Genomic DNA, 12,327 nt, shown 5'->3' with positions numbered 1-12,327 from the left:
TATTGGGAATGAGTTATAGCCAGGTAGTGATGGGTTTAAAATGTAATCGGATTTAGGGTACGAGCTTTGTAAAATTGGTTTTGTAAATGAACTTATAATGGATGAGTTTAAAGTGGAAACGGGTTAATGAATTGATTTGGTAAATGGGTTTAGATAATCGTACAAGGACTGCTAATTTTGGGTTGCAAATAATTGCCATTTGAACATCCACCTATGAACATCCCTAGAGTGGTCTTCAATCAAGTTCGACCCCATTTGAACCGAGTTACCCCGACAAAATTAGGGTATGAAAACCAGTTCGATTCGTGTTTTCAATTAAAGGTTACCATACGGGGTCTTTTAATTTACTCGTTTGAATTTTTTATTATAATCTTTTTTTGGTAAACTACAAGATTAATAATTTTCGTTTAATATTTGTACATTTTTCCTCACCGGTTTTAAAAAAATTCATTTTTTAAATATAACAATGGGTGTTAAGAAAAACATATTTAAAAATGAGTAAATTAAAATGTTAGCCATCAATTAATTTTAATTTATAAAAAGGTTCATAATTATTATTTTATTTAAAGTTCAGTGTTTAAAATAAAAATTAAACTCTTTTACTCGTGTGTCACGTCATCAAACTAACAAATCTCAGTGACCAAATCTTAATAAAATGATAACGTAAATGATCGAATATTAAATTTTTTGAATTTGGTGAAAAATTGGACAAATATTAAATGAAAATAATCCTACATTTTTTCCTCTTGATGAATATCATATGTCTAGGGACAAGACAAACTGAACTAAACTCAATTAATAATTTAAATCAAAATTTACTTATAGATGAAAAGAATAGTATACGTTTATAATCCTATATTTTTCTGTTTTGATGAATACCATCCTATAAATTAATAAGCTACAAATTTTTTTTACAACAAATGAGGCTTGATTTTCATCATCCTAAATTTCAAACCTATTGATTTTAGGCCATTTTACATGATGGAGAAGTCATCATTTAAGCCATCTAGTTGTCCTTTCAATCTATGTTGTTGTATGATCAAAACCGACGCCTCGCACTCAAAACCCGGCCCGGAAAGCACGTCCCCGACCGAACCCAATTCCGGACATTGCCGCCAATCTTTAAGTCCGAATGTTAATATCGTGTTCACCCGTCCACCTTGTCCTACGATGATGAGTGTGTATTGCCCTTTCAATGCCTTAAGGATCGTGTATGTTTCGGAAGAATTCGCGAGATGTTTCTCCATGTACGACACCTTCCCACCCGCTATGTATTTCTCGTAGAACTCGGTGAAGCTCTCGTCGTCGAGTTTCATCTCAGCTTCTTCCTCTTGTATGTTTGCTCGGTTGTTCAATCTCCTCGGTGCATTCTCCGAGTTTATGTCAAGGAGGAATCGTATCACCGTGAGCTTTACTCCGGGATGCCATGCGACTCAACTCACGTACGATAGTGCTTCTCGATCGTCTTTGCCTCCGATGAAAATTATTGCCACTTCACATTGGGATGATTTTGTTATTTTTTCTGCAAATCCGGACCCTCTTTCCACCAAAATTCAAATAGAACATGGAGCATGTCTAAGCAACTGTAAAAAAATTATTTGAACCGAATTGATTTTAATTTTAACTCGATCGAAGATTAATCTTGAACATTTGATTAATAAACGCATGCACTCGAATTCGAATATAATCATAAAACTGAGAAAGTAAACAAAGGGAAGATGTTTAGGCAGGTACCTTACGATTAACATATCTAAAGGCAGGAGAGCCTGAATCATGGGTACGATCAGCATTCAAACTCTTATGGAACGGCAACAAGATTAGGGTAACCATCAAGTCGTCCGCCATCATGGTGAGATCCCGCACCATGCCGCTAATCGTCGAGAGCACGTGTGACCGACCGAGCGTGATGCCAATGGTGTTCTCGTCGACGTATGATCGGAAAGCCCGGGTGATTTGCTCCCTCATCTCTATCACCGACTTGTCGGTGGTGACCATGTTGTCAGTCCCCTCTTCTTGCTCGAGCGTCTCGGCCAGTTTTTCGGTGAGCTCGACCATGTCGGTCACGTAAACGCGGAGTCCGGGGTTAGGCTGGCCCCGGGTGACCTCCATTGGGTTTATGCATGAGGGCACGTTGTGAGGTCCGTGGACGCAGAGCAAGATCCTGAGTTCACTCGTCGGGTCGAGGCATTGGAGAGTCATCCTTTGAACCGGAACGAGTTGCCTCGCACGTTCGATTATGTGCTTCACAACAAAGGGGGTGTGCACAATGGAAAGGAAGAACACAAACACCATTGAAATGCATGTTGTCATCTCAATCTTCCCTGTCTGCAAATAATAAAAATACACTGGTTTTATAATTCTTTGGAATTTAAATCGGTTCCTAAACTTCAAAACGTTTTAATCGAATCCTCAAAGTATCAAAAATATATCAAACGAGTCATTCCTTTACCTAACTGTTAATTCAGGAGTAAAATGCTAGTTCGCATATTATGCGGTGTATATTTAAAATATAGGGTAAATTATACGTGTAGTACATAAACTATTAGTTTTGGTTTGTTTTAGTACCTTAATCTTCAAAATTTTCAAACACATACCTAAAGTTTAGTTTTTGTTTCATTTTAGTACCCTCTGTTAAAAACTTTAGTTTTTGTTTCATTTTAGTATCCCGTAAGTTTTGAAAAAAATGAAAGTTTGTTTACTAAAACGGACAAAACTGATAGTTTAGGTACTAAATGAGTTAAATTTTTAATGGTGGAATACTAAAATGAAATGAAAACTAAACATTAAGTATGATTTTGAAAAAATTAAAAATTTAAGTACTAAAACATATTAAAACTGATAATTTAAATACTAAATACATAATTTATCGATAATTAGGAATATGTATTTTACCTAAATTTAGTGGGTTTTGACTGGACCTAACTTGAACAAAATATATTTTTTAAGGGTGTCGTCATGTTTGAGTTTAGTGTGAAAAAAATTTAGCTGACTTGAGATAATATTATAATCATCTCTCATATATTTTGGAATAATTACAATGATATTTTTATCTATATTTTTTATATTATGTCCTTATTTTACTTATTAAAAATGAATATATATATATATATATATATATTTGGGTCGGGTGTATATTTTAATCTAAAAAAATAGGTCAGATTTTGGGTTGAGTGAGGGATCCTCCTAAATCCGGGTTGAGTTAGGTACGGGTGGAGGAATTTAATTTTTGGGTTAGGTTCGGGTTGGACAAAAACTGGATCTGAGCCAAGACCATCCTAACAATATTGATACTTTAAGGACTCAACTAACACATCTAAAGGTTTGAGAATGAAAAGTGTAATTAAACCATATTATATACTTTGTATGCATATAAGATAATAAGAAACAACGCAACTAACCCTGAGTGCATTAACAGCGAAGTATACATGAAAATGACCCTTGGCCATCCAAAGTAAACCGATGGCTTCCATTTCCGGCCACCGGAAACCCAACATGACCCCACCGACGATAGTTCCGGCGATTTTCCCGACGTATACGATGAACAAAAGGGCGAAAAACTTCTCCCATGTCCCCTGTTGGCCGCCTTCAAATTCCGTGAAATCAATCTTAAGCCCCACACAAAAGAAGAGAAGAGGGTAGAACAGCAAGCTCAACAAGTAGTTGATCTTGCTGATCGCCCACTTCGATATCCGCCCCTCTGACGGTAAGAAAAGCCCCGGCATGAACGAGCTGAGGAACGGGCTGTACTTGAACCACGGCGCACAGCTGCATATGACGGCAATGAACGCCATGGAAAGCACTAGGTGTGACCCCTTGAGCGCCTTCCCCTCGGGGTTCTCCTTGTTAACCCAATTAAAGAAAGCCGGCGAGATCTTCGCTGCCACGATTGTCTGTAACACGAGCGCCGTCGCCATCTGTACCACTAGTTTCATCTCTTCCTTGGCGCTCAAGATCGTCACCAACGGAAAAAAGAAGCTGAGGGACAAGATGAACATGGTTATCATGTCGGACTGAACACCGGCAACGACGGTGAGCTTCCCGATGTCGGATTTCCCGATCTTGAGGTTCGTGATGAGTCGGGTGAGTATGTGCGAGCCTGTGCCGGAGAGGGTGATGGAAAACGAGATCGTTAACGTGATGATGCCGGTGTCCTTGGAACCGTAGTGCAGCCATGGGACTAGTACCGAGGTCAATATGCATGTTGATAACACACTAGCATAAGCCAAAATTGCAGGGCGTGATGGTGACTTAAAGATCACGTAAGGGTCCATTTCTAAACCTAGAACGAAGGTGTACAAAATCATCCCAAAGTCAACAATGTTGTCCATGTTTAAAGCAGATTGATTCCCAAATGAATCACGTATGGCTTGCATTGAAGCAAGAAATACACCTACCTGCATGTATTTTACAAATCAATTATGAATATCAAGACTAGGGATTGAGTCCAAATCAAATATCGAGAGAGGGACTAAATTCTTTAACTTCAAAAATTTAAATTAGGTATTTAAGCTCAAAATTGGGTGACATAAGGTCTAATTTTTCTAATATATAAATTTAGGGTAAACCACATATTTAGTACATAAACTATCAGATTTGGTTCGTTTTAGTATCTAAATTTTCAATTTTTTTCAAAACCATACCGAACATTTAGTTTTTCATTTCATTTTAGTACCCCGACGTTAAAAACTTAATGCGTTTAGTACCTAAACTATTAGTTTTGGTCCGTTTAGTATCTAACTTTTAAATTTTTTCAAAACTTAACGTTAAATTTTGAACGGGGTACTAAAATGAAACAAAAATTAAAGTTTTTAACGATGAGATATTAAAATGATAGAAAAACTAAACTTTAGGTGTGGTTTTGGAAAAAATTGAAAGTTTAGGTATTAAAACGGACTGAAACTGATAATATAGATACTAAACACATAATTTACCCTTAAATTTATAAAGACCTAAATTATGTAAGAAAAATAGTTTTTCTTGGTCTTCGACTTTTAGTATCCAGTAATTAATTACAAGAGTACTTGCGGATCATGACAACACAATTTGTGAGTTTAATTAAAAGTTTCAAAGAAAAATAGGATGTTTAATTAAGACTTTTAAAAAATAGGTGTTCAATAAAAGTTTTCAATTTTTTTAAAATTTTTTTGAAGCGTAATGAGATTTTCTAAAAATTATGGGATCAATTAAATGTTTTGTAAAGTTTAATTCAAAATTTTTAGAAGAGTCTCAAAATTTTGCTAATTTTAGTATTGAACTTTGATTTTCGTTTCAATTATACTATTGGAGTGTAAAATCGTTAACAGTCAGATCCAAATGACGTCATTTTGGTGAGTTGTCTACGTCGACAGCCATCAACCACATCATTGTTCCGTTAATGATTTAACGGTTCATTGGTATAATCAATAACGGATCTAAAAAATTGAGGTTAAGCACACATATATTAATAATATAAAATTTTTATATCCAAATAGATATGATAACATTTCATGGTAGAAACACGCATATATTAAGAGAAAAACTTTAGAGTTTTAAGAAGAAAATTCGAATTGTAGAAAATTTTTGGGTGGATACTTGCCCATCCTAATACCAATATACATCTACCACTAGATATAACTAAAATGAAAATCAAAGATCAATGCTATAATTACAAAATTAAAAGTTCAATAATAAAAACAATACAACGCTTGAAGTTCAGTAGTATATAATCCTAAACCTTAATTTCTTATTTAAGAAATATCGAACTTCTTGTAATTTAGTCTAGAATATGTTAACAAAAGATTAAATGCATTATAATGCTTAGAAAAATGAAAAAAAGAGAAAGATAAAAGAGAAATGAGAGAATGCAGATTAATTTAGGGCTAATGAAAGACGTAACAAAAAATGTTATAAACAATATAATATTTTCGGTTGAGCTCAATCCAAAATGTTAACTTTTTCTTAGCATCTTTTGGTTGAAACGAAAATGTTAAATTCATCATAACATTTTTTATTTGAGAATCGAAAATGTTACATTTTAAGTTGCGTCCAACCAAAAATGTTATGTTCTTTTATAATATTTTCGATCGCACCCATTTTCTGTCATTCCTTAACCTTAAATTAGACTGCCTTACGATAGAATTACCCAAAGAGAAATGAGAAACGCACAAGAATATCAGAGATGATTTGAGGTTGAGATAAAGGCTTCAAGAGATGGTGAAGAACCCTACTAAGAATAAAAGTGGCAATGATAGCCATAAACTTCCAGGATCCGCTCATCATACTGTCAGCCACATATTTTAAGCATTGTTTTTGTATGGTACGGTTCGCCGGCGGCGGAGGCGGAAACGGCAGAGCTTTCACCAACATCATGTTTTTCGTTTGTAATTTTTCTCGTAATATAATAGTTTCTCTTTTTCTATATGTGTTTTTAAATATAAACGGATAATTAACAAGAAATCAGTTGACGATGATTTTCTAGCTTCAATGGTAATATCATCATCGTCGTGGGGAGTTTTTCTTAAATCGAGAATATTTGATTTAATTCGAGATGGAATTTCATTAAGGATGAGTGGGTGGATGTGAATTGTTACCTGGTAATGGGGAGTAAATTGAGGAAATTCAGGCATGTGAGTGATATAAGACAATATTAATTCAGTGGTGTAGAAGACAAAAGACTAGGGTCTCCTCAAAATATTAGGGTTTGTGTCCTAAGTTTTGACAAACTCATGCACACGTCAAATAGTATTTACACAAATCACGTTGAGCTTATTTAGGGATATATTATAAACAAATATAGAAATATGGATACCCTAAAATTATTTAAGAAAATGTGGTGCTTTTTATAGTCATTGTGAAAGTCGTACTTTCATGTGTTAAAAAAAAAGTAAATTATGCATTTAGTAACTAAATTATCAATTTTACATGAAATAAATTGGGATAGATGCAAGAACAGATTTAGTAAGAGTAATTCGCCCGGCGGTGGATAAGGATTTTGAAGCCCAGCCAGTTAACATACCTCTCATTTTTTTCCAGGATGAAATCATAATCAGCACAGGTTATACGGCGGTGTTGCACTGGAATTCCCAAGTATTTTCCCAGTGTTTCAACCTGTCGGAAACCCAATCTCTCACTAATAGCTTCCTTAAGATTCGGGTTGGTGTTGGGAGAAAAATAGATGGTAGTTTTCCTCTTATTTACCTTATGTCCCGAGTAATGAGCAAAACAATCTAGAATTGAATTAATGACCTCCGCATTATGGCTATCCGCTCTGGCATAAAGGATTAAGTCATTGGCAAAAAATAAATGAGACAGATGTACCATTTCTGACGAATCTGAAAGGGTCCCAAATCCCATTTTGAACCGATTTTGAGATACTGTGGCCAAGACGTTCCATCCCTAGAACAAGAAGATAAGGCGAGAGGGGGTCACATTGACGAATTCCGCGTTCTGGTTTGAAACATTCAGAGAGTTCGTTATTCCATTTCACCTGAAATGAAGTAAATGTGACGCATTGCATAATAATTCGAGACAGATTTGGCAGAAAACCAGCTTCACTTAAAGAATCTCGGATGAAATCCCAACGGAGTCTATCAAAGGCTTTCTCTAAGTCCACTTTAATTGCCATCCAACCTTTACGACTTTTCAAGTGTCGCATCGAATGGATAAACTCTTGATTTATAATAATATTCTCGTTAATGAGCGACCAGAGATAAAACTCGTTTGATTTGGTGAGATAATACAAGGCATAATCGGTTTCGGTCTTCTGACAATGATTTTAGTAAGGAGCTTATAAATCTCAGTACATAAGCTAATTGGGCGGAAATCTATAAAAGTCACGGGATTATCACACTTGGGAATTAACACAAGTACTGTTTTATTCAAGTCAGGTTCCAGATTACCACCATTGATATGCAAGAGCAGATGGAGTTACCGACAACTGACCATTGTTTCTGAAAAACTTCAGCGTGGAGCCCATCGTAACTCGGTGATTTTAATGGAGCCATCTCGTTTAAAGCTTCATGTATCTCTTCCGAAGTTGGAGTGGCATCTAAAGCATCAAAGTGTTCAAGTGGGACTTGAGGAAACATTCCCGTATAAGGATGTGAATCAAGAATAGACTCATTATTCGAAAAAAGATTTTTGAAACTCACTTTGAAGGGTGCTAGTGTCATGACACCAGTCTCCATTATCTAACTTGAGGGCTTCAATACGATTGCGTTGCTTTCGTGTTTTCGCCTTTCGATGAAAATATTTGGTGTTGCAATCACCAAATGATATCCAAATAGAAGTTCAGATTCAAGGTTAAGAAGAAATTGTGAGTTTCGCATTTGGAGCGCTTTTTGGATGCCTCTCAAGCGACCCATTATCATACGTTTCTTAGAGCCGATATATCCGAAGACTGATTGGTTCCAAGAATCTACCGCGATGGTGAATTTGGCAATAGTGGCGGAAAGAGTATCTGTAGGTTGCCAGTTGCCAATTATCATGTACCATGCGATTGAAATCTTCATGAGTCTGCCAGCTCTAAAGATAAAAAAATTTGTCTAGGAGTACTTAATATTACCAATTTGAAGCAAAATTGAGCGATGATCTGAGCCAATACGAGTGAGATTATGGACCATGGATTCGGGGAAACACTCATCCCAGTAGTTGTTACACGACACCCTATCAAGACGAGCAAAGGTTTGTCCCCGTGACCATGTGAATACTGGGCCTTGAAATCCCATGTCCCGGATATCAAAAGCAAAAAGGAAATCTTGTAATTCATTGCAAGGGTGTGTAGAACCAGAACCACCTTTACGATCAGAAGAGAATAAAGTGGAATTAAAATCACCAAGAAGAATCCAAGGCTGCCTAATCACAGCTGCAAGGCGACGCAAGTGTGTCCATAAGACTCTTCGCTTTGTAACATTTGGGCTGGCATAAATGACCGAAGAAAGAAAAGTAGAACCTTATTTTTCATGAGTTATCCGACATTGGATGAATTGGAAATGATTTTCAAGAATATCAATAGAAACTGTATCAAATCAGCACAACCATATACCTCCCGAGAAGCCAGTTGCTTCAACCCGGTGAGAATTTGGAAAACCGAGGGTTGCAATAACAGAATTTGCGCGAAAACTGCTGATGCGCGACTAACAAAACCAATAACATCCTGTTTATGATCCCGAACATATTGTCTAACAACATTGAGAAAGCGAAAATGACCACATCCTTGCACGTTCCAACAGAAAATTTTCAAATTCATTAAAAAGAAATGACAAAGAGGTGAGCAGAGAGCTCATAGAATCATTGGAGCAGTTTGCTCCTCTATCGGAATACTGGAAATAACCATATTATTCTGCTGTTGCTGTAATTCTGAAGTGCCATTAATGTTCAGCATGTGCGTAGAAGATTGAATAGACTGACCCGGGTCAGGTGGCACGGTTGTAAATGAGACGAGACAGATAGCGATCTACTCGAGATCGACTAGGTCAAGGATCGATAAATACTCGGATCGAATGGACTCGACTCAAGCTCGAGTTCGACTCAAATTCTTAACTAGCCGAAACGAGCTACTTGATACTCGACTCGAAAAGCTCGTGAGCAGCTCGAAAATATAATATATCAAGATTTTATTTTTTTAAAAATAAATTATTAATAATATTAATATTTATGTGTTGATTTTTTTATTAAAAAAACACAGTAAAGCTTTCATATATTTAAAGTTCAGGTTCGAGTTTGAGTTTGAGGCTTCAATCTAGTTAAGTTTAAGATTTTTTTTTCTCTTCATTTCGAGCCTTTTCGAGCTGCTCACGAGCTTCAGTTCAGGACTTCGAGTTCGAGTCGAGCTTAAAAATTTTAAGCTCGCGAGTTTTCGAGTCGAGTCGAACTTCATTTCAAAATTTTCGAGTCGAGTCGAGCTCAACAATACTAAAGCTCGACTCGGCTCGTTTACACCCCTACTCCCGCTAAGACACTAAGTTAATTTGAATGACTACGAAAGGTAACAAGAAAATAATCATTTTCTATATCCATGATTCTAATGGCCTGCGTCGGTTTCCAAAGATCATAGATCCGATTGCGTAAAGCATTATACCCTATGCGTCGACCCAATAATTTGACAACAATTGTATGACTGAGACTTTTAACAGCGAGATTATGGACTCTTTCCGATAATCGATTGAGATTAGGCCATTAATCATACCACGCTTGACATCACCTTCGAGAATTTCAATATCATCATCTTCAAGAGTATCATCGTTGTCCTGTGGGTTTGGAATTGCATCTGCCATTAGACTATCACGGTATGAGACATGAGTTGTTGGAATGGGATCTACATTCATCGAGGATTCATCAAGCATTGATATATTATCTGGAGGTTTATCACGGTTGCTGCGGGGCTTCTTGTTGGCTCTATCGTCGTCGGCGCTGCTAGGGTTTTCCATTCTCTAGCATAATGTTTGACTCGGATAGGAATATGAATTTTTATTATCAAATAATTAAGAAACTTTGAATAAATAATTTGTATTTACCTAATTTATTAAAAGAAATATGGAATGTGCCTAAAATGGTACGAACGTCATCCTTACATCTTCCTATAAGGAATAGGGTAAGTAAGAAATGAGATTATGCTTTGTTCAAGATTAAATATAAGATTATAATGTTTGTTTGAAGAAATATGAGATAAGAAAAATGTATGTGCTATCAAATTATCATTGAGATATATTTTTTTAACAAGTTAGATTCTTAATATTAAAATCAAAATCAACACAGAAGTTTATAGAAAATTTAATTCTATATGCTTAAGGATCATTGTTGCCCCTGTAGTAAACCTATTTTATTATTTTTGTCCCTATCATTTTTTTGCATCAATTTAGTCCTTAAAGTTGTTTAGAGTATTCTTCCTAACCCTCGAAGTCCGTTGATAGTTTTAACTAACATAATTGTTAGTTTTATGCATTTTTCAACAGCGATTATTTTTCACATAAGCCAATATTACTGATGTGGTTTGATGATGACGTGACATTTATTAAAAAAATAAATAATAAGATATTTACTAAATAAAATAGAGAAAAAACTCAAAAATTTAACTTAATCCCTTAATCTCACTTAAATAAATAATTAAAATTTGGAAATTTGTTCTAATCATTATGGTTAATAAATATTTTAACCTAATATCTTAATCCACAGACGTAGAAGACTCATATTCTGTTAGTTAAAATAGTCAACGGACTTTAAGGGCTAGGATGAACACCATAAACAACTTCGAGACCTAAATTGATGCAAAAAAAAAAAAAGATAGGGGGTAAAAATGATAAATTGGATTTACTACAAGGGAAAAAGTAACTTGTAAGCCAATTTTATATTCTCTATTTTATATATATTTTCAATTACATTTGTACATAAATAACTTAATATACATTTTTTTATTTCTTTAAAAATAAAGAAACAAACTTACACCAATATAATTATGTGTTTGTTTATGAGTACTAAGATATTGAGAGGTGTACATTTTACATTGGTGTAAGTATATGTTAATTGTTACATTTTTCTTATTTTATTCATGCTACGTGTATGAGTTGTTCAACAAAATATGATATAAAATTATTCAATAAAATTAATAGAAAACATAAAAAAATTATAATATAGAAAATATTTTATGGAAATTAATACTAAAAAATAAACTCAATAAAATACATATAAAAATAAAACTTTAATCAAGCACAAACATAATAAATACTCAAAATAAAATAATATTTTTTTACTTTTTATGATATGCATCATATGATTTTAAATAAGTATTAAAAAAATTAGAACCACAATAAAAAAGAAAAAGAAATAAAATAAATTTATATTAATGTATGTATGCATAAAGGAACGACCATTTTAAAATAATTGTATTATTTCAAGGACATTTTTATCCAAAATAGAGGGAATTAACTAATACATAAGAAAACAAGGGGAATGTCATTCCTAAGAAAAGCCTAAAAAATACTATTGTAAGCAATGTTTTATTATCCCGGGAGGGAATGCTCTTAAGAAAACAATGCGAACCAAACGCCCCTATGACTAGCATATAAGGGATGTGGATCTTCATCTTCTTCGTCAACTATTTTCTTCCTCCACACTTTGAAAACCATGTGACCTTAACAACTTATAACTCCACCACAAACAGTCGACTGATTATCAATAAATTATCCTTTACGACTCTCCACCTAAATCAAAAGAGATGTATTACCCTCAGCTGACACAATCACCTATGTTCCGTCAACAACTTCAAATATTACTTAATTTGATGGTTTTCTTTCATTTATTTATAGAGATAACATTTGGTGTATTGTCGATATTAAATCTTGTATACTTCGA

The 12,327-nt window shown here is 34.6% G+C and overlaps 1 pseudogene; it reads right to left on the bottom strand.

Annotated features, from left to right (window-relative positions):
• Positions 1–974: 974 nt before the first annotated feature.
• On the bottom strand, positions 975–8,165 carry LOC120129779 (annotated as a pseudogene).
• Between the last annotated feature and the right edge of the window lie 4,162 nt (positions 8,166–12,327).

The sequence above is a fragment of the Hibiscus syriacus genome, unplaced genomic scaffold (genome assembly GCF_006381635.1).
Source record: "Hibiscus syriacus cultivar Baekdansim isolate YM2019G1 unplaced genomic scaffold, ASM638163v2 tig00110503_pilon, whole genome shotgun sequence".
Lineage (NCBI taxonomy): Eukaryota > Viridiplantae > Streptophyta > Magnoliopsida > Malvales > Malvaceae > Hibiscus > Hibiscus syriacus.
The sequence above is the reverse complement of the archived record's forward strand: the minus strand, read 5'-3'. Positions and strand labels throughout refer to the sequence as shown.